This window comes from Cebidichthys violaceus, unplaced genomic scaffold (assembly GCF_023349555.1).
Source record: "Cebidichthys violaceus isolate CVI_PGR_0920_01 unplaced genomic scaffold, fCebVio1.0.p SCAF_21, whole genome shotgun sequence".
In the NCBI taxonomy this organism is placed as follows: domain Eukaryota; kingdom Metazoa; phylum Chordata; class Actinopteri; order Perciformes; family Stichaeidae; genus Cebidichthys; species Cebidichthys violaceus.
The window spans coordinates 8,128,212-8,152,953 of NW_027176384.1; the positions used below are offsets into that span (position 1 = coordinate 8,128,212).

The 24,742-nt window shown below is 41.2% G+C and overlaps 1 protein-coding gene across 7 annotated transcripts in view; it reads right to left on the reverse strand.

Moving 5' to 3' along the window:
• Positions 1-24,742, reverse strand: part of LOC137877326 (pleckstrin homology domain-containing family A member 5-like) — a 178,604-nt gene that overhangs the window by 134,008 nt on the left and 19,854 nt on the right. The gene's annotated exons all lie outside the window — the stretch shown is intronic.

Consider the following 24,742-nt stretch of genomic DNA (forward strand, 5'->3'; position numbering starts at 1 on the left):
CCATCTTCTTTCAGCGATGAGGCCTTGCATTGCATGACATGGTGATTTAGATTATGTTCTCACTCTTAAACCACAGTGTAACAAGCCCTCTCAGACTGCTGCTTCTGCTGCCTGAAGGCCAAAACAGACAGGATGAGCAGACGTTTCTTCCCTCTAGAGTGATTGTTCACATCTTTAATAATGAATCTACCCGACAGGCGTTCCTGTCATACTGATGTCATCATCACCCCCAAGGTTGCATATATTATTATGCACTGGTTAAATTGTTTCACTTCTCTGAAACATTGAAAAAACTGATTATACTGTCTCATTGTTGACTCCCTGTTTGATCATTAGGCAGCACAGTGCATGAGGGATCAGACCTGAAACTGGTTAACCAGTGACTGTTGAAGAGTGAGAGTGTTGACCAGTGACTCATCAACAGTCAATTCACAACGATATGAAACATCGATACCTTACATTTGATCATTGCCCCAATAACATCAACTGATTGTCTTATTCTGTAGTTGTACAGAGAACAACATCCTGATGCTCTGCAAGGCTGACAGCTGCACAGCTTCAGATGATGTCATTACCTCAGAAGATCATGAGCCTGTTAATGGCCTTTAGTGAGAGTACCGTGATGCATCTTGTAGTGAGACACTGTGAAATGTTGGATGAGCTGTAATTGTGAGTGCCAGTCTGAATAAGTTTACTCAGTTTTATCTTCAACACTCACTCTGACACCCCTACCTCCCACATTGTCATGGCAACACATGCACGCAAGCACACACACACACACACACACACACACACACACACACACACACACACACACACACACACACACACACACACGCAATAGGCTCTCTTGACTTCCAGTAGAGAAAGAGGCAGTGCAATCAAATTGCATTCAGAGCCAAAAAGCTCTTTCCTGTAATTATCTCCTTGAATTTAAGCCAGAGGTCTGACACATCTACTGTGTGTGTGTGTGTGTGGGTGTGTGTGGGTGTGTGTGTGTGTGTTTGAGGAAATGGGTGGGTACGAGCAGAGAGCGTGACTTCTTTTCCAAACACAGAACCACAACAGAAGAAAATGCAGGTATACAAAGATCATTTGCCTGCACACACACACACACACACACACACACACACACACACACACACACACACACACACAGACAAACATCCGATGACGCTTTCTAGGAGAGATCATCCAGAAACAGTTTTTTTCTCATTCACCCTCTCACACAAACATCTTCAGCTGTGTGTGTGTGTGTGTGTGTGTGTGTGTGTGTGTGTGTGTGTGTGTGTGTGTGTGTGTGTGTGTGTGTGTGTGTGTGTGTGTGTCTCTCTCTCTCCAGGGGGGCTGATGAGATGTGAGAGCAGATGAGTGCTGGGAGCTGCTGCTGTGTTTTTCTCAGTTACGGTGGAGACACGCACACACGCACGCACACACACGCACACACACACACAGTAAACCACAAAGCGACTTTGTAACAGGGCTGGTTATGTTGAACGGTGACTGTAACTCTTTCAGTCACCTCTTCACTCTTGTTAGAATGAGGCTGAGATAGTTTGGGATTCATGAGTCCAGGTTTTGGGACATTTACATCTGAGATTCCCGCCTCCACCCAATAGAGTGGAGGCGGGTAGAACTGAGTGTGTGCTGCTCACAGCATCGGAAACATGACTAAAAAAAGTAAACTGATCTTATGATCTCCAAAGATGCATTTCTACTTTGATATACACAAAAAGCACCTCTGAACACAGGAATCTGATTGCTTGATCAAAAACGCAAATGCTGCATTGTCACTCACTCTAAACAAAGAAAGAATGAAAAACAGAGCATATTTTTGCATAAAAAGTATAAAATAAAACTATAAAGCTATTATGGATGATGTAGTCCTATTCCTCTCCTTACTGAACAAAAAACTCCAACTATATTTTATAACAAAATAGAATAAATAGCTGTACTTAATAATCTTTATCAATTCACAAAAGGCTCACAAAAGGTTCTAAACATGAAAAACATTTCTTTTGGTATGAAAGTAAAAATGCAAAAGCGCATAGAATAATAAAAAACAAGACGTATGCATCAGGGGGAGTTTCACCCCCTCCTCCTCTTAGACACAACTCTCTCTCTCTCTCTCTCTCTCTCTCTCTCTCTCTCTCTCTCTCTCTCTCTCTCTCTCTCTCTCTCTCTCTCTCTCTCGTTGCTGTTGCTAGGCAGTAAAGTAAAAACCAAGAACAGATGCATTTACAGATTTAACCGGCTCAGTGTGGACACACTCCGAGCCCTTCTTTTCAATCACGGTTCTTTCCTTCTATCAGTTTTACACGGTTGCAGTAAGGTCTTTTTGCAATAAGGCTTTAATGAGTTATCCAGCGTTGATCTCTGTACAATGACATACTGGACAACATCAGCTTCAAGTCAGGGCTCCTCAGCTGATGATGACTTATTGATGTTTAGAGGGCAGCCCTATAGCAGCTCCACAGCTTTTTACGGGTATTTTGTGGCATTTTCACCTTTATTGGACAGCAGACAGTGTTTAGTTTAGTTCAGGGCAGACGGTGGACGAGAGCCTTTTCTTTAACTCCGCCTCCCAGCCCTCGGTCCAGCCATTCACATTAACGAAGGAATCAGCTATTAGTGCATTTTACAACTTTTAGGACCGAATGATTTAAATAAGGGCTAATAGTGTTTGTAAAATGATGTACCTCAAACAAAAAATATCAATAGAGTCACAATGTGAGTCCATGGCATCATGTGACGGACCCGGAGGTTGTCATTTTACCGTTTGGCCACTATGCAAACACTATTCCTCCCTGGGGGCTGGGTGTAGATACACCGGAGTAGTCCCAGAAATGCTGACCAATCAGAGCACACTGGGCCCATGAAGGGGCTTAAAGACACCGACACTAAAAGAGAGCGTTTCAGACAGTATGAGAGAACAAAAGTGTTTTTGACCATTTTAGCATGAAAACATGTTGAACACAAACAACTGGAAAAAAAGAGTATAAAATGGCCTCTTTATACGTAATAATTCAGTGTTGTGAGCATAACAAGTGTTTCATTTAGTCTTAGGCTCCGCCCCCTTGTATATGATTAGAATCTGGACAAAAGTGACCAAGTAACAACCAGGCAACCCGCCCTCATCTGCTGATTAAAGTGAAGGGTTAGCTCTGGCTCAGGTCCACTGGGCCAGATGTTCAGCCCCTCTGAGTTTTATTCAGCTTTTAAAAAAATACAATAATAATTATATTTCTTTGAACTGTTTGATTGATAGCATTAATTGGTAAAAACGACACTGTCCTTTTGAACTTTGTTCTGTACCACACACCGACTGCTTTTCAAATCTCTGCAACTTCAACAACACAGCACAGAAGCCGCTGAGTCACCGTTTTACTCGCCCGTGTCTCACCTTCACCTCTAACATTTATAGTACAATACCCACCAGAACAAGCTCACAGCGAGAAAACAGCAACGTCACGTCAGATGTGAAGACAGACTCCACGTCTAGAAGGAGAATGTGAGACGGCGTGAGGACACTCTCCAAAGTCAACCACCCTGCTCATCTGCTGCAGCTCTTATTATATATTAGCTGACGTGTCCATAAGTGAGGGGAAATGCATCCAGTGGAAATCAAATATACTGACACAGATACAGAAAGGGGACATCACCAAAATCCAAACGTAATCTCTAAATACTGCAATTTATTTTGAGAGTATCAATCATGTAACTCAACTACTACTACTTTCAGCTCTGTATGTTTAAGCATCAAGTAAACAAGTCAAAAGACAAAGCATACTAGACTGCAAGGCACAAAGGAGGTCTGCACATTTCACTCACTCCATGAAAACACTTCTCTCCTCTGCCTGTGGCTCTCAGCTCCAAGATGTCAAGCTTTTAACACACCTCACACATTAACAGTTTCATTTCTAAAAAGGCTCAGTCATCTCTCATAACAGCTGCTCACTGTAGCTTTTATCAAACGTTACTTGAACAGCAGGAAATAGTGGCAGCAGGACGGTGTGTGTGTGTGTGTGTGTGTGTGTGTGTGTGTGTTGATGGTGAAGGAACATGTCACCAGAGCAACAGTGAGGCTCACTGATGTGTTTCTAAAGGAGTTCTATGGACAGAGGAAGAAGAGATATCAGGCTTTGACACACACACACACACACACACACACACACACACACACACGCAATAATTCACTGTTGGTTTGGGATTTATTTACTGGAAGAGAAATATACAGAATATCTCCAGGCTTATCCTTTCAGGGATCATAAAGGCAGTTTGAACTCTTTGTAGACTGCTAGACAAAATAAAATGACTCCATATTATTGCAGCAATTAAGACAACATACATCTTATATCACAGATCAACGGATGCATGAATACAAAGAGGGCTGAATTTAGAGCTGAAGCTTGAAATATGTCCATAATTTGTTCATTTCTTTCAAAGAATTATTAAAAATGCATATCAGGACTGTTCAGACCAAGGTGAAGACAAGAGACGGACAAACTAAAAGAACAAATAATGAATCATCAATGTTGACCTATTGATTTATTAATTCTATCCTAATTTAATTTTAGAAGATAAAAATGTCAATGCTTCCACGTCACTAACATCCTAATTTATTCCTAGTAAGTGACCTTGAAAGAACTTCATTAAAGTAAAACGAGATGTTCAGTTGACCTGCTCTGTGTCATGCAGCATTTCACTGAAGCCTAATCTACGCTCATCAGTTTAATTAAAACCAGATCACAAAATGTATGGCAATGATTTGAACTTATGGACCTGTAAAATTAAGTGTTATTAAAAATTGTATGAGCTCAGATGGATATACATTCACAACACTTGTATTTGCTTTAAACAAACCGACACACAAATTGTTTTCTTTTTTTATTTCAGAGAACACACGCGCACACACACACACACACACACACACACACACACACACACACACACACACACACACAGAGTGTGAACTGTTGTGGCCAAAACTTCACATCTGTTACCGTCTGTTGGTTCCTGCCAACATCATGAATTCACACACACGTACATGCATAAATAATATCCATAAATACCTGCATCATAGCCTGTTTTAAATGAATGCATTCTCTATAGAAAGCCATCCAACAGGAACACACACTCTGGAAGCCGTCCAGGCTCAGATCAATAGGAGAGCTTCTCTCAGACACACTGCTGTGCTCTGTAATGATCACTAATTAGTCAGCAGTAAAACATCAGTCGACAGCTAGAACAGGCCGACGGGCCGTTTAAAGTTGGACCGGTCAAATCCTGCAGGCACTCGGACCAGAGTGGCTCTTACAAGCTTTACAGCTGTCTTTGTAAAACAGTGCAAGAACAAAGCTCAATGACTCATAACAGTGATTCTTATAGAATGAGGACAATTGCTGCTATTTTCTACAGACAGTGAGGACTAAAGAAAGACCAGGGCCCTGTTTCAGAAAGCAGGTTTAACAAACTCTGAGCCCAACCCTGAACTCTGAACAAACTAACCCTGAGATGTTTTCAGTTCCAGAGCAGCTGATCGATTTGTTCACTGTGAGTTAAGCTTGCGCGTGATGAATGAACCACGCATCAAGCGTCATCATCAATGGATGGCAACAGGTAAACAAGAGGCAGCCTCCATTTGAACTGAGTGGAAGTAGAGATAGTAATGCATGTAAGATATATATGGACTGTGCACATGTACCTTTAAAAGAGTTAATAAGTGAGTGAGTTTTATTCTCTATTGTCGATTAATTCATAATTTATCAGACTATGATTGAATGGTGGAAGTCTGTAGTCTTCATTTTAAATACATGATATCTTAAAAAACACAGGGGCCAGCCAAAATATAGATGACAATGTAAAACATGTCTAGATCAATAGACGTAGGAGACGTGACTGTAAGCTCACAATCTGACCCAGTAGTCATTTAAATACAGTGGATTATAAATGTTATACGTTCTATTTAGAACTTGGCTCAACAGCATTCAGTGGCTTGATTTCAGCACCTGCACTGAATACTGTTAAAACACGTTCACTATGCACTATATTCTACAGCTGCACCACCATCCTGCTCACTCACAAATCTTAACATACAATCTCCAATATTACAGGGATTATGTTGCATCACTGACGGCTGACAGAGTCACAGTGTTTTATATTTATATTAAAACAACGAAGGACATGCAAAGGTTTTATCCTGAGCTCAGGGTGACTGGACTCTGAACTGTAACTTTAGATTTTTACGTCTGCACAGCTAATACATAAGGCTAATAAATACAGACAACAAAACAATCAATCAACAAACTTATCACTGCCAAAAAATTCCTTATTCATTTCAAAGCAAATCAACCAATCTGAATGGCCGATGGAGTTGCATTGGGTGGAGCAGGTTCATTACAGTAATTTGTTAGGTCTGAATGCCTTATCAGTGGAGTCTATCATGTTTATTATGACTGTGGCACTATAGGGAAACTTGTGGAGTGACCATAATGGAAAGGGTTCTTCCTCTGTGGAGCATGAATGTAGTCAGTACATTTCATGTTGATGTGGTCATTAGAGATGTTACACATTAGAACTTAAACTATTGGCCTGATGCTGGCTCCGAAGAGGCTCTGGGGTCACACATATCAGCCTCTGGGGAGCATGAATACCCACAGGAAATTCCCAGGTTGGAACAATATCTCGCTCTACAAGAAAGTGTTTTGCTGAAAAGCAGTTCAACTGAATGAATAACATCACTATCATTAGGGATTGCTAATATTTGGGTCCAATACACTTTTGTTGTGTCTGCCAGGGACAGAAAAACATATCACTTCCTGTGCAGCGGAGTTCCCACCAAACATCGTCCAGCCAATGTTGAAGGCTTATTGGTTGATTCAGACTTTGATAAGGAACTGCGCTCCGTATTTACATGCTAACAGCATCATGAAGAACTCCAAGTCTTATCCCCTCTGGTTTTAGTTTTGATCTTTATTAATCCAAGTATGGCTGGCTAAGCATTAATCCTTTTTTTTTCTAGCAGTTCACACATTTAAGACCTTTTGGGAGCTGCATGCCACAACAGCAACCTGCTGCAGCTGCCAGAGGTCAAGTGTGTTGCTGCTGTCTACCTGTCTGCCTGGCCCTCAGAGCTCTCTCTCTCTCTCCATGTAAGGCTGGGAGTCAGTGGAGACATGTCAGGTTAATGGACTGCATACACAAAGGGAGCAGTGAGGCGAGTGAAAGAGACTACAGACAGGGAACACCAGACACAGACACAGGGGGAGCTTTGACAGGAATGGAAGAAGTGAAAAGCCTGCTAATCAATTACAACTCCAAATTCCACTCTATCCAGTCAGTCAGTGAAATGCAGGTGTCAACATCCAGCAAACACTCAGCTGTCAGTCCAACAGCCTTGTTCTTGAAGCCTTTCTCCCACTGTTTGTAAGTGAGGCTGTTTGAGCTTCTGAAGGAGGCTTTACAGAGTGCAGTCTGATCCTGGTGTCTGCACTGAAGTTTGTGTCTTCAAAGGAAAGAAGCAGCAACTACGTTTCAGTGTTGCACAAATCAAAAGGTTATCGCAACATCTACACAGGCCTGACACAATAAAGAGTCCAGGAAAGAAGGGCTTTAACTTTGAAGCAAGTGAATCATCACTGCAAACTAAACCACCAGGGTGGAGTGCTAGAGCGCTGTAAGCTGCACGATAGGACTGTGGAGAGTCATTTACAGTATCACGAATGATGGCACCACATGTTGGCTCAGGTTCTTAGGCTTGTTTAGTTCATCTCAGATTAAATATCATCAGATCTTATTTAGGCAGTTTTAGACTAAATAACTGTTTGGCTTTTTCAGTATATTATACATTGTATTTAATTTGTATTATACAAATTTGCATTTGTATTTTGCAAATGGAAATATTGAGGTTGAATTGTAAATATATTTCTAGAATGTATTGTATTGTATTGTTTATGGTCACCAGTTCATTTCCAGTTCATTTCTCCATCAACACTTAACACAGCTGTTTGTAATTGTTCACCGCCATAATAACCTTACATGACTTGAGAGTATGCGTGAAGGCATCACAGCTGCAGTCATCTGCTGCACCAATGCAACATCGTTGTGTTTGAGTGCAGTGGCCAACAGAAGCATGTCTGACAGCCAAACACAGGAAGAAATGCTAGCAGAGGAACTGGTTTACACAGTGTTTACATTCTGCAGTGCACAGGAGCTGTGAGGACTCCTCTGCAAAGGACAAGAGACACACTCAGGGCTTACAACCTCAAACTGAAAGTCTATGGGACTAACCCCTCATCAAACCACATTCAAGATGTAAGCTGTGCAGAAGCGCCCATCCACCCACACCAGCTCCAAACAGCTCCCCACAAAACTCTCAGGCAGACTGATACCAGAACTTTATATATACAGAGTGTTAAAAACACTGTGGATTGCATCACACACGTCTCTCAGACTGGGAGTGAACTCGTCAGTACCAGAGAGCAGCTGCAGTACTAGTTCATACATTTCCCAGCAGCCTTCGAGAAGCGGAGCAAAGATGAAGAACGTGTGAAATTACCAGTGTTGTGCTTTTTTGACTACATAACTACTGTAACATGAACAAACACTTATCCTATTCAGGGTCACGGGGGGGGGGGGGGGGGGGGGGGGGGACCTGCCCATTAGTTTGATATTTATTGGGTGCATGAAGATATTTTGGCCCCATGGTGGCCCTACATGAAAGGTCACGGGTCACCATCAGCATCAGAATTCATCCTCTGGGGACCAAGACAATTGATTGTCGATTTGTTGGAAATATGGCCGTAATAACTGAGATGTGTTGACCTTCATCCTGCTGCAAAAGCCACATAAATAATTTCAGTATGAATGTTATTGGTGTCACCCGAGGACTTGTGCTTCTTGTAATGGCCAGCTGTCTCTTTTGTGTCACCACAATCAGTTCATGAGAGTGTGTGTTACCTTAACATGTGTTAGTTTAGAACTGGTTAGTAAACACTAACTCAAGCTCCAGTTAACACACATTAAGGAGGCTTAGAATACACAATGCCAGAACAAACCGTCACTGTGTTATGACTCACCAAATACATCTACTTATTGTAGGATAATTTAGCTTCATAATAATCAGCTCAAACTTCACATTTCATTCCTTAGGTGAGTGCAGTTTGTTACACATTGGTACAGTTTACAACATAACAGGCCAGAGAGGAGATAAGAGGCAATAACTCCGCATCATTTATCACTGAATAATTACACTAATTAATTTATCAGGCCAGATGTCTCTCCACTCCCACTGCAGTCTATTCCAGAGTTCATTCATTTTGTGAGGCGGGTGTGTGCGCATGCTAAACAGTTCCCTGCGGCTGGCCTCCGTCAGGCCACTCCTCTCGTCTTAAACAGTCCTAAATATAGTTATGCTCCACTTCTCCCTCTGGGAGGCAGAGTGAGAGTGAAACAAAAAAAAAATTAGCTAATTAGCAACTACATCATCTCTGAATGACGGAGCTACAGAGGCAGGACACAACTACGTCATTTAAGAAAAGCATGTTAACATTTGCTCCTTAACAGCTGGATATGGATGGCATTTTAGAGTCAATGCTGCCCGTCATGATTTAATATTCCAGTGTAAACAAAGCTGTCAGAGTTTGTTTGCTCACATACAGAAGGAACCTAATGACAATTCAACCAATAAGGATCATTTTGGGTTATTACTTTGGTCCTATTGTCACAGTTTAGGCCACCATTCTGTTAATGACTTGTCATTTTCTCTTTATTTCACTTAGTCAGCCTGACATCATGCTCATGTTTTCTGTAGTGAGCGATGTGTTTTCCACTTACATTATCTTCAGTCAACACTAGGAGCGATCAGATAAATCATTTTCAATCAATTCAGAACTACTTTGTTCAACTGCAACCTCAGTGAGTACGTGTTCATAAGCAAGAGAAATGAAGGAGCATTTGTGACATCATAGTATTTGAGATTTAAAGGATGACTCATTTATAATAATTTGAAAGTGTTTATGTTGAATGTATTTAAGAAATTATCTTTCATACCATGTCATTATAAATGAAGAGCCGTATAGTCAGTGGTTCTTCCCTTCAATACTATCCAGAAAAGTCACAGCATTTAAAAGATCCATTTTTCTAATCATGAATAGTTGCAAAACCTTTTAATTATGCAATCATCACATGTTGAATTATTTTGACAATGCTGAGGAATTCTATATTCCAAAAAACTCTTTTTTTAATGAGTTGACATTCTTTGCTCTACTTTGAGGGTTATCCAGAGGAATTCTGGGAAATGACCACCGGAGGTAGAAGAACATTAGATGGATGATAAATAGCAGCATTATGTAGAGAGCCAGAGGCGATATGGAGAAAATGACAACAATGTCACACAATCTGTCACACAAATGTATCAATCTGCCACAAAACGTTTCCTTCATCAAGAAAATAAATTCCTTCAAAATAAAGGCATCAACTTAATAAGCGGTACCTGACCGTGATATTTCAAATGATTATTTCAAATAATAAAGTAAAATCATAAGAAAATATTCTTCATGACCTATAGTCCTGGATGAAAGTATTGGACCAACTGTCCCACTCAGAACACAGTCCAGTTAGTCTGGCTCATCTCTGAACACATCACAAAGCACAAAGCAGCAAGCTTCACAGCATACTGCTACAGAACGTTAACAGTTAACTTTAAAACCAAAATAAAAGCAGCAGCACCACCACAAACAAACCCACAATTTCCTTCCCAGCATGCCTCAAATCTGAACACCTGGGCAGAAACCCATTACATTGAAAAAGGTAAAGGTCTTACCTGTTGAGGTGTGATGTAATTGCACAGCAGATGGTCGTGGAAAGAGAAAAGACAGAAAGAGAATCTGTTAGCTGCTATGTTTGACAGAAATACTGAACAGAGTGAACAGATAAAGCAGTGAAATGATCATTCAGACATCCAACAGTAGAGAAACTAAAGGCCAACAACACTAATACGATGGTAAAAAACAGTTACACCGGAATATTGTATTACACATTGGACCAGAATATTGATCAGGCAGTAAAACTGTGAGTATTACACATGACGATAAAGACCCTAACAGAAAGTACTAGCAAGGCTACAGTTGTATGAGAGAATTTGTTTCTTTCTAAAATGAAAGGCCTATTGACAGAAAACGTGTGAACCAAAACTATATTGTTGTTTATTAGTGAGTTGTGCTTTTAACATATTGCTATGAATGAGCAATACAGTAGAATGGTGAGTTTTCAGGAGAATGTGAACGATGGCACAGAAAGATGTCAAGTCAAGGGGACAAAGATAAATACTACACCCTCAAGGCTAATAAAACGTATTATAAACACATTAACAACATAACATAACAACATTATTTTGATAGGTGTCAACTCTTCAGATACAACTTTCTGATCAGCTCGTCCCAGCTCATTTATAAGTGTGTGCTACGGGCAATGATTAATACAGTGCTGTGACACGCTTTGTGACTTTTCTGATTAATGCTCTGAAACAGAGCTAGTCACTTACATCCTCTTCATGTCCCTTCCAGCTGTTAAACGTGTTGAGGCATTGACTGGTCTTTAAAGGAACAATGTGTAGCATTTTCAGAGATTTACTAGCAGAAATGGAATAATATAATATTAATATCTATTTTTTCATTAAGGTACAATGACCTGAAACTAAGAATAATTTTTTCGTTAGCTTAGAATGAGCCCGTCATTTCCACGTAGGGATCAACGGTCACCTGAAAGAGGAGTACGGCACGCAAACGTTGTAATCTATAAAAACCAGTGGCGGGCCGTGTGTTTTATACCTGGGCCTTCAGTGCTGTCCTACTACAGTTGAACCACCTCCTAATAACCTCATTATGACGCCACAGCTACGGTTATTATTTGTTTCTAGGGTGTAACAATACACGTATTCGTATTAAACCGTTCGGTACGAGGCTCACGAACCGAACAATAGTTTGAATAATACGAGTGCATTTGGAAAATGCAGAAGCTTAAATTGTGGGAAATATAATGTTCTTTCGGTGGAGCCACTGCGCTCAACCTGGCAACCCACCCAACGTAACAGACAACATGCTGCCTGACACGCCCACCACAGAAGAACAACATTGTACTCTGGTGAGGCGCGTGTGTCCTGGGAGGCTATGCTAGACTATCTTAGCAGGAGCTAAAGCAATCAACACACAATCCCCATTTCTCCAGACCATAATTCTTGCTTTGTTAAAGAAAACAGATACATGAATATGTGCATGACGAGATGCTTCGTCATTAACGGACAATGCATAAAGTCAAAATCAATGTAATTAACACAATGACAAGAACAAACTCACAAGAACCAGTCACATATATTTATATGACAACAAAGCATGACAAATCAATCCAGCAACACTGCAGCGCTAAAACACATATTCATCCACACACTGAAGAGCACGAATCATTCAAATATGATTCACATCAGAGGGAACAATATTAACCAAATCATATAAACAACACCATAGAAAATCTAACAGTAGTAACTGAAGATGTAAAAACACAAAAGCACTTCACTTACTAAAGCTGCTGTTCACTTAAAGACAAAGTTCATCCTCCTTTCTTTGTTAATAAAGAGTTTAATGATGTGGTTGTACAGAACATTGGTGCGGTTCAGTTCCAGCCAGAGGTCCTCCTGAGAACGTGTTCGTTGAGTTGTAGATCCACTCGGGTCTCAGCAAAAGTTTTCAAAAGCACTGTAGCTTGTCAGTGTCCTGTTGTGATATGGTGTCTTATTGCTGCCTTGGTTAGCCAACTCAGGTTAGCGTAGCGTAGCTCCAAACACCAAGACGCTCAGTCCCAAATAAAACGCATTCTCCAACGCTGTTAGCCAGGAATACAGTTTGTACAAATCCTTTTCCTGTCTGGGTCAGGGCTGCTCGTTGTGGGGTTGGCCGACCCTTTCTTTCGATGTCCAGCTTTTCTGGAAATGTTCTTCTCCAGAAAGGCGTTGCCAGTAACTCCCAAATCCGTTTCTCCTTCTTCAGCCATTGAGTGTTAAAAAAACAAAGCTACACCAAGCAAAACAACCAATCACACCGCACGTTAACACTAACGTACTTGTAGGCTATCTAGAATACTCTGACATGTCAAAGAATACGCCCAACATGTCAAACTAAAGATCTGATTGGTTGAAGACTATGACAATCAACAATATCTTCCCCATATACTTTAATCTGCAACGGCTATCCAGCAGGCCTCGGGCCTCTCTTCTTACCTAGAAACATAAAGGTGAAATCTGATTGGATAAAAGCTCTACTTAAAACAAGCAGCACTGGAAGCAGAGCAACTGAGGAAGACAGGACCTGTGCAATGAGAAAATAAGGTAATGTAAAAAATAATTATAATATATGTAGTGTATTTATGAAAAATGATTAAATTATAAAATAGCTACTTTGTGATTCTGTCTAGACCAGCAGAGAAGGCTTCGCTGGCCCTGACGGCCCACCACTGATAAAAACTAACTTGACAGGAGAATGTGCACACCTCTACAAAACCTCTGACCCATGCGTACAAACATTTTGGAGACACTCGTGGTCAGCTGTAGAGCAGCTGATGAAATGATCATCATTCATAAGATAACGTCAACTATTGCTAAAGAACTGCAGAACAGAGCGTCATTAGGTTCAACAACCTTCTATTACTGTGCAGATATCACCAAGTACGATTTTAGATTTCATGAAGTGTTTGTGAATGAAATCACTGCAGTGAACACAACTTTATGTATTTATGGATTATTCCATAGTGACAGATACAGCATACTGTACACAGACAAACTGTAAACAGCTCTCTGATCAGTATCAGAGCTCACTAGAGCAGAGGACTCACCATGGTGATGTCGCACACCTTCTCCAGTCACCTCACCTTCATCTTCATCACCTGCACATTACGATTGTGTAAATCAGCAAAGTGTGTACATAAAGCCAGTGACAGCTCTCGTACGATCACTCCGTATCCTTATTATGTGCATTTCCTCCTTTGAACGTACGCAAACATTTAGTGTGGATCCTACACTCTGTTTTATAGAGGAGACCCCTGGTGCTCTTTACAGAGTCCACCATGTTGCACCACCATGTTCCTACAGCAGCCCAGAAGGGACAAACCAAACAGTGATTCTAGAGAGAACCTCTCATGTTTTAACGTCCCCTGAAGGCCACCCTAGTTCTTCAACACACTTGTCAAACAGCAGAGTGTAAAGTCGTGGTACCTAAAGTACTGTTATTATGGTATAGATGTGCCTCTGAGCAAGGCAAATAGCTTTACCAGGGTTTTGAGAGTGAGGAGTGAGTGGAGGGGAATTCAGTTGGTTGTTATCTGCAACTGCACTAGATGCTCCCAAATCTTACTCACTTCAAGTTGTTCATTGAAGAAATGAGAGGTACATGTTAGCTCTGGATGCTTGGTAGACCAGAAGTCCAACGAAGACAAGATCTTTTTATTCTGTTAACAGTCAAGAATACACGCAAGACAATGAAGCAGCTCCTGCATGTACCAACTCCTCTGCACAGCTCTGGCTGAGTAGATTAAGGCAGAGAGTCATGAGCAGAGCCAGAGGCTGCTGCTGCTACGGACAGACAACCATCCACTCTTCTCTCATCCTTCCCTTCTCCTCTCGTCTAAGCTCCTCTTCTCCTTCTCCCCTCTCTGTATTTCTCTCATGATCTCCATTCAACACTTTTTCAGACTCTTATGCTCTCTCCTCTTCTATGTTCTCCTCTCTCCTCTTCAAGTGAATCTCCTCTCTTCTTCCTTCCTCTCCTGAGAGTACTCTCTTGCACATCTCCTCCTCTCTCCCCGCTTCACAATCTTTGCCTTCCGCCTGTCCTTCATCCTCTCACTTGTGTCTCCTGTCCTCTTATGTCCTCCTCAAAAATGACAGATTCTACTCCCTGTCCTCTCAAAAGTACTCATCGTCTTCTCCTTTACTCTTCTTTCCCCATCTCTTCCCTCAGAGTTTCTTCTCTTCTCTTGCGATTCCTACAGAGTCTACACAGGAAAGTAAAACTCTAGAAAAATGATGATAAAGCTCTAGAATTCAAGTTCATTGTGTTCCTGTATTTGAATGATTTGATATGTAAAACATGGATTACACCATTCCATAAAAATGGGGGATTTGTGAGAACCTTATCAAAATGATGGTCAACAGAGTCAAAGATATCTTAACTTTTAGTCCCAATTATGGTTCAAGATCCAATCCTACACTTCCCATAAGGCAACTGGATAACATCTTTCATTAGACCCTTCCTGCCTGGTGAATAAGTCAGGTTTACCATTCTAACTTTTAACTCTAACACTATGAGTGTCAATCAATGGAACACTCCCATGTCCATCCTCCTCCAGACCAATGGTATGAATTGAATAATATATTGCTCAACATGACCCTAATATTTCATGCTAGGAACATTACAGTTACTTCTATTAGAGTAACAAGCACTAATTCAAGAGCATGAATTTGTGTGTATAAGTTCAAAAAACGGCGGTCCATAACTTCCTAACCCTCTTCTCAGATCACCAACCCTTCACCTCTAACCTTCTCCTCTCCTCTGCCCTACAAACAGCTCGTCTCCTCAGCGCTCGTCTCCTCTGCATCACTGTTGTGTCGCTGCCCACTCACAGATTTACCATCTTACATAAAGTCATTAGTGCAGGTGGTTCATTTTTACGGTGAACAATGTTTAGATTTTCTCTTCATTCCATTGTTCCGCTGCGTACTGGCAGATTTACTCTCTTATGTAAAGTCATCAGTAAAGAGGTCCCTTTTCACAATATCTAGACACCCACGCAGTCCAGCCTGAAAGGAAGATGTAGAAGTAGCAATGGAACACAAAAGAGCAGAGAGGAGGAGGAGGATACGGGACAGATTACAACAGAGAGAGATGAGCAGAGATAGAGGCAGAGAGGGCGTTGACACTAAGCTGACAGAGAGGAACACTATCACGCTGTCACACCACTGAGCTGGAGAGATCTCTCTACTGCTTTAACACCTTTTCTTCTCTTCCTGTTCCTCATCCTCTGATTCCAGATGCTCTGCTTCCTCTTTGAACTTTTGCTATTCATTTATTGCACATACTTCTTCCACAAATCTCTCATCCACATCTGGAGAAAACACACCAAAGAACAAGAAAAGAATGACACCAGTACAAACATACATCTTCTAGATTATCACTTGGACCACAGATTGATCCATTACTTAATTTGTATTATTATTATTGTAGTTATTATTTACTTTGAGGATTTCACATCTCCATTCAACACACACCTACTAAGACCACAGATAAGATGGATATAGCAGAGGAGAATAAAACAGACCCATTCAGCACCATGTTTACCTGCTCCAATGAAAACCTGTGAACCTTCAGCAGCGTCATCTGTAAGAGTCACATCACAGCTGCTGCACTTCATAAAACCACAGCAGGAGGGCCACTCAGTCATAGTGATTCTTAAATGTATTGTTCAAATATTTAGCATTACACTAATATAACATGTCAGACTCATGATGGAATAAAAAAGGATCAGAATCGCTGCAGCAGAACCAGAGATCTTTTCTATTTCACACATTCTTCTTCCTTGTCAAAACCTGCCGCCTACGTTACCCACAATGCAACTCTAATCATTGATCCCTAAAAGTTGTGTTTTGCTTGTAGAAGCTAACTGAACCTTTTAAGCTATTTAACAAGTTACAAGTGACTAGCTAATTAGCAATCTAGCCTTGTGAATGTTTGGTAGCTATTAAACCTTTTTCACAGCAGACGTGTTGACACATCACAGCAGGAAAAGCTGTAGTTATACACTAATAATGGCTGCATTCCACTTAGGGAATGTCCTGGTATTGTGCGTGCTGACTCACTGGAATAGCTTACTAGGACACTTAATGGAACAGAGCCGTTGTTAATATTATCAATTCCACCTGCTATGAGAACATGTGAAAAAGGTCTAGTCATAAAGCAAACGTGCGTGTCCTTGTTGGAAGTTACACAAGAGAGAGACTTCAGCAGGAACGATGTGTGGGTCTTCTTCCATTGGGCTTTAATTTCAGAACAGTCTTTCAGTACACAGGTCGGGTTTAGTCTCGTTGATGTAGACTGACAGGTTTCATTGCAGACCGGCTACTTGCGAGTTTCAACTTGTCTGGTTGCGAATCTTTGGTCTGAACTTTAGTTATTGTGATAAAAGTATGACTTCACTGCGTCATGCAAAGACAAAGACAAACATTGACTGTTTGAGTTCTTGACTGGTGAGCGACGTGTCACAATGTGACCAAAACAGAAATAAATGTATCCCTTTTGGGGTCGGATGCTTTATTAGTTATTTATGGTGAGAAGAGTGCGTTTTTTTAAAACACACACTCCCACACACACACACACAGTGTTCTCACTGTACAGCTCTGTCAAATCCTGTTGACAGAACTGTAGTCATGTTAATATAGACTGTGCATGGATTCGTTCCTGAACTGTGGATGTTCCTGCTCATCCTCAAATGTGTGTGTGTGTGTGTGTGTGTGTGTGTGTGTGTGTGTGTGTCAGCATATTGAATACAAACAATAGGCCCGCAATGCATTCAGATTTCCTGCCAAGCGTGGGCTGAACTGCAGATCTTCTTTGCAGAAATACTGACACGTTTCACGCCACTTTCATCCTTTCTCTACTAGATGTGTTACAACAGCTTTACTATGCTAATTTTCATTCCGTACATTATTGCACATGTTGCCTGACACACTGAGATTGAAGAACAATAGCACACGGTCTTGTTGGTCCCGTTAGTGTACACACACACACTCACTGTGTGTAGGCTGGGAGGCAGAACACACTAATGGTTTAGTGTGCTTAATTGCCGGTTCTGTCCAGCGTTGCAGGAAGTTACTAAAAAACTGATGATATTCCCCCAAAAAAATGACATCAGAGGCTGGAGATTTTCAATCAGTGTTCGCCGTATAAGCTTTACATCCATGGGATAACTCAACTAGCATAGTCTAACAGAATTACTTTATTAACCCCGGGGGAAGAACATTTTTTCACTCCCTGTTAATTTACACACACACGTAGGCCCGGAGTACACACACACACACACACACACACACACACACACACACACACACACACACACACACACACACACACAGGACCCATGGGCATGCAGTTGTAGAGATGAAAAATGTACTTTCCACACTAGAGCCTGATCAATTAAACAGACAATGTTAGCACTGCAGATATATCGGCATCGGTGTATATGCAGCTAAATAACAAGATATTAAAGTACAGAGATGCAAAAATATATTTTAAAACAATTTTACCATTCAAGTTTGTCCAATAGACAAATTAGTATGTATCCGCCTCATTTGAAAGTAATGAATGGGTTAATGCGGCATACTAAAATAAAGTTGCGTACCAAACTATTCTGTTGTGGACGAATACACATACTGTTGAAGGATTTATATTGAAGTATTAATGTGAGCTTCTGCAGCCCAAACATTAGTTATGGAAGCCTGTTCTCATGCACAGGGCGTCAGATACCAACACTTTGTCGCTCTGGAAGTGTATTGACGTAGTATACAGACAACACGTGATGCGTGGGAGAGGAGGTGGATGGTCAGACAAACACAGGACTTTCAACCAGGAGATCAAAGCTTGTGTCCCAGAGTGTTACTTGCAATTTAAGTTAGTGATGCCTTTTCCAGACCCATGTTAGGTTACTTATTTAATGTATGTACTTGTTTTAAGCCCAACCATGATGCTGTTCCTAAACCTAACATAGTGGTTTTGCTGTTTTGTGTTGAATTCACAACGTTAACCACGACCGTAGAGGAGTGTCACGGTTTGAAAAAACATGTTGGTTATCATTAGTCATGATTCTGTTTATGCTTTCAGACTGGTCATTTTCACGCAAATGTGTCTAAAATCACCATTCACCAACAAAATCCTGGCCTAAAGTCATTGGCGCAGTATTTTTCTGCTTCCTACGTAGTCGAAGACTCCATTTCCTGCATTCTGGTGAATTTGAATGCACCAATTCATGATGGAAATGTTATTAATAATGTTGAGGAAAACACTAAATTCTCTGTCACACACTCAGAGACTTCCCCCACACATGTTTTCTGTGTTTTCAGGCCTCATGTAGACGGTGCACACGCTCAGCGTCTCCTCTCCTCATCCCTCAGTGGAGATGAAGGCTACATCGGAGTCTGAGGGCCTTCTACCCCTAAACGACGGCACTTTTGAGGCGGATCTCTGCAGGGCTGGGCTTACTTAGACCACTGAGACTCCCAGTCAGTTCTTTTGGTCCGAGCCCCCCAGTGGTTTGCATCGGAAAGCAAAACCGATGATTTATTGATACATGCCTATCATATTTAATGTTACATATAATATGAATTGAAATGTGTGGGGGGCATAAAAGCTCATTTGCAACATTAATTCAGCACCCCCTGTAAAACAGTGCCCTCCTAATCAGTTAACGCAAAATGAAACTCATCAATATGAGACAGTTCTAGGGATGAACTGAATAGTTTGAAGCAATGAAGCTTCATTCATAATGTTGACAATTCTAAATCAACGGTCAAATACTGCACAGCTCTCTTTGCATGTTTACTGGTGGTATTTAAACCCGGCATTGGTACACAGTGTGGAATTAAATTCCAGTCGTGGCTGCGTAGGATTGCTTCCAACTCGTGTGATCCAAACATTTCCAATAACTCCAGAGAGTTGTTAAGTCCAAAAGTCAAACTATATTGAGAAAAGATTCAACAGAATTCACAAATGTTACTGGATAAAATAGTCTGCAGGGAATAGGACACACTCATAACACACCTATGATAAATTAAGAGATTAAATACAACACCTTTGACCCTTACGCCTTACTCTTCCACCCAGATTATGGCCGTTGGACACTAAATGCACTCGAGTCATGCAGACCACGTGCTTTGGATTGTTTAAATAGGACCATAAGGGCTCTGTGTTGCTGTATTTAGGCACAGTGGCGCTTTGAACTTATTTACCTTAACAGGTCAGACATGAAGAATCAATGGATCAACTAAGTCAATGCAATTCATCCTGAATTGCAACATTAATGGCAATCAATCCTAGAGTTGTTAAATTTCACTGAAGAGCACAAACCTCAACCTGCTCATGGCTCTATATGATAACAGGATTCATCTCCATGGCACCATGGATATCTGTCCTCCATTAAATGGTAATCTACACAATGTAGTTGTTGAGATATTGACATGTCCCTCCAACTAATCTGCTAGTGTGGCTAAAATACGGTGACGTTGGTTTCAAGCTTGCATCATAACAAAGGTTTGTGCCTAATAATGCACCGTTAAAATAATCTAGGGTTCTAATGACAAGATTTTTAGTCCCAGATTTTTCACCTGGTTGGAGCACTGAGAAACAGAACCAGAGCTACTAGAGAACCGCTGCACTGGGTCCAGCTTGTTAAATGTTTGCCCCAGGACTACTTTCTTTCTGACATGTTTTCTTTATTCAGCAAGAAAGATCAGAGAAGGAGGGATAGAGGGACATAGAAGACATGGAGGTAAAGAAACAGCACATGATCATCTAGCAGGATAGCTAGTTAGCTCTACTATAATAGCTGCTCCTTGGCTTTGGGAATAAGGCTAGGTTACTAATGTAACAAGGTAGTTAGAGAGCTAGCCATGCTAAATGTACTACAGCCTCCTCTTCATGTGGAGGAATCCAAAGCTTGACAGACCGGCCGTACCTCGTTACCGTTGCTAAGCGATGATTGGATAATTGTTGTTTAGCTAATTATAATATAGATGAGGAATGAAGGTCAATATTTCTCATTGATTATTGTGTCTTGATGAGATGAAGTCTTTGCCCTCGTTCTCTCTGGCCTTCTGTAGATCAGAAACATGCCTTTCACTAACTCATTTTTCAAATCCAGTGTGTAGTACAGAACCTGCAGGTCCTTGCACTTTATCGCTACGGTTGTCCTTGTTAAAAATTATTTATACAAGGTGACAGAAGCCATTTATTCCCAGCGGTGGGGGAAGAGCAGAGAAGCCCTCTCTCCATTCTAAATCAGGCAGGAAGTGTCTGAGCGCAGTTAATCTGTGCAGAGATGAGATATGACAGGATTTGAGATGCTCCGTCAAAGATTATGAATGGATTAGTGCGTTTTACACTCGCAATAGTGAATATTATAGCAAGAAACATGACAGGCATCACTGTAGTGGAGTACAGAGTGGAATAACCAGAGACTTTACCTCGTCTGAATGACCTCACCTTCTTTTAATTTGGAGCACACTTCACTGAGTGTGTGTGTGTGTGTGTGTGCATGCATGTGCTGGATGGTTGCTGCAAGTAGCAAATTATTAATTACGTCTAATTAAATTAAATGAATGATCAGCTGCTTGTACATGCGTGTGTGAAGACATGTGTTGTTATTTGATGTGTGTGTGTGTGTGTGTGTGTGTGTGTGTGTGTGTGTATGCTAATCTACCTCATGGCAGCTCCTCAATATTTGAACAGCAGGATGCTCTGTTGCGTGTTGAGACTGCAGGATGACCAACCACTTGTTTAACATTCACTTTCAAACAGATCATGAATGTTACATGAAGAACAAACACGAAACACCTCAATGCAGCTGAATATCATTACACAACAGTAATAAGCATGAACCTCTGTGTGGCCAACATCCACACTGTTGAACAAGACTACAGCTCCCATCATGCTTTACATGGAGAGACGATTTGTTGCCTGACCGTCTGCTATAGGACTCCATTATTGTGGAAAAACACATCAACGAGGTGGGTGACCGTGAACACACACTTCACACACTCTCCTCCTGTCTCAGTGACGTTTGATCAAAACTACAGTGAGCAGCTGCTGGAGGGGAATACCTGGAGGAAACCACCTAATCTCTGTAGGTGAGCGAGCAGGCAGGATTCTTCTCATTCTCAACACTAATTGTGTGACTTTTTGAGTTACAACTCCACGTGGTCGCAGTCATGCGAGTGAGTGCGTGATGATCATTCATGTGCGGAAACATCAGCCACGCTCCATTCCATCTCCGCCTGCACTGTCAACTTGACGAGCGACTGTTGAGGAGTTGTGAGCGTGTTGAGAGATCACACCTGTATTTGTACGTGCGGAGCAGAAATGCTAAAGCACAAAGTAAATGTACTTAGTTACTTTCCACTGATTGATACATTCTGTATCAAGGGTACAGGGTGTGACCAACTCAGAAAGTTTGTAGCACCAGTGGAACAGTTAGTCTGCTGTATTCCCTGCCTTCTGATGTTTCTGTCCACAGAAAACAAACTCTCATCAGCATTACATTCATGTAATTTACACCCTCACAGTACTCCTCCTTCACTCCTCCTGGTCACTGTATGTCAGCGGCTGTCTGCCCGATAAAGCAGACAGAACATAGTCAGTGACTGGGCAGCAGTAGAGGTATTTGTGTTCTTGCCCACGTCCATTTAGTTAAACCTGAATCTGCAGCGGGCCAAGACTGCTCCGCTAACGTCATCCGATTTATGGCTTTAGTCTGTGGCAGGGGAACACAGTGCTCCACATCATCCACTTAGGGGGTGAGTGTGTGAGTGTGTGTGTGTGTGTGTGTGTGTGTGTGTGTGTGTGTGTGTGTGCTCGTATCCAGAGAGTCAAACTGGAAGAACTTTACTTTTGTGACAGTGAAGCTGCTCAGTTTAACTGCTGCATTTCTAAACCCTCACTCACACAAACAGCCAACTTTTGTGTTTTCACAAGCCGTTTTGTGCTGCCATCTCTTGCTTTTAAATTCATAATCATAAACCAAACATAAGCCTCCACTGACTCCAGAGCAGTGGGCTCACCTCGGAAATCCTATTCATGTTATCCATTTGTTTGTTTTGCACACACACAAACATGTGCATACACACACATGCACACAATAAAGAGTTGAGCTCTCCAAACCCAGATTGAGAACATTAGCGTAGTGAGAAAGGCCTGGCAGCTGCCAGTGTGGATTGAGAGAATTTCATAAGCTTGGTACAGAAGCACTCAGATCCCTCATTGTAATCCTGGGCAGCCTCAGTACTAGATTACCTATTCATCCTGCCTGCAGTGTGATGGGAGATGAGCCTGGCGGAGAGAAGAAGAGTGCCATCTCTAAGGCACACGGGGATTAGCCTGCTAGCCCACCGCTGCTCAACAGAGTGAAAAGTACAGGGACACAAAAATAATACATCTATAAATTATAATAAAGATATGTATATAACATTTTACTTTTTAACCTTTATTCTCATAACAAGTCTTTATCAAAAAAAACTTTTTTTGTTAAGTAAACATACAACCTTATAACAATTCTATTAAAATAATTCTGTTACTCATAAAAGTACAATTTCATGGTCGCAACAGTACAATAACAGCACGGCTTTATGTCAATCTTTCAAAATAACTGAATTCATAATATGTGCATTCTAAACGTGAGTGTTTCCTGTGGAGCGTCGTGGCTCTTTGTCCAAGCTGAGAGCTCCTGTGATTAGCGGTGACCGTCCAAACCTCTCTGCTCTTGGGCATACACCCCATCCCCCCCCCCCCCCCCCCCGACACAAAGCCAGCTGCAGCAGCACCCAGTGTTTTATTCCTTTCTTTCACTCCCTCCATCTATCTGGGTGAGGAAGCTGGGGAGAGCGCGAGCAGATGGCAGAGGAAGCACAGCCTCAGCCAACGCAGCAGAAAAGTCCACCTTTCTGTCCAGCCAGCACAAATTAATCACACTCTGCCTCGCACCCACTTGCCCTGCTACCAACCAGGCTCTGCACAGCCGCCCCACTGCAACACACTGCAGGCTGCTGAAAGACGGGGGGGGTATCATTATCATATTCAGTTTCCTTCTATGAACATCTGTCTTAATTTATTGAACTTATTGTCCCATCAGTTTGGTGTGATGGGAGGCTCATGGGCGTCATGTCACATTCCACCTGCCCATAGAAAGGGTATACAGTTTACTTCATGAGTGAAAACCATTTTTAATAATTTAATAATGATTATTATTAAATAGTATTAACCAGATAAAAAGAAAATAGCTATATTGTATTATTTATTAAAAAAACTAAACTTTTTCCATGTCTTCTTCTACAATGCTCTTTTACTACAATAAAGAAATTAAATGAAATAAAAAGACGTGCAGCCTAACACATGTCTAAATACATCTACATCTATAAGTACTGTACTTAAGTAAAGTAGAACTTGAGTATTTCTATTGTCTGCCACTTTCTACTTCTACTGCACTACATCTCAACTTCACTACATTTATTAGCTTTAGTTACTTTGAAGATTCAGATTATTAATACAAAATATAATCAGCGAATAAATGATGTAATAAATGATATAATAATATGAACACATTAATGCATCACTAATTATAATCCAGTAATAAAATATATATTATCCTCATAATGAGTACCGTTACTTTTAGTATTTTAAGTACGTGTTGATGCTAATACTTTTGTGCTTTTTATTTGAATGCAGGACTTTTACATACTGAGTAATGTTTACACTTTTACTTTACAGTACAGCCTCAGCTGGCTAACGGCCCACCTTAGGAGACGTCATAACATAACTAATCAATGATGAAATGTGTTGCCAACTATTTATGAAATGATTGTAATTGATTAGTCGTTGCAGCCCTTCTAAATCCCCCACAGTCCACTCAAACAAAGCTATGTTTGCTACTGGTGCAAGAT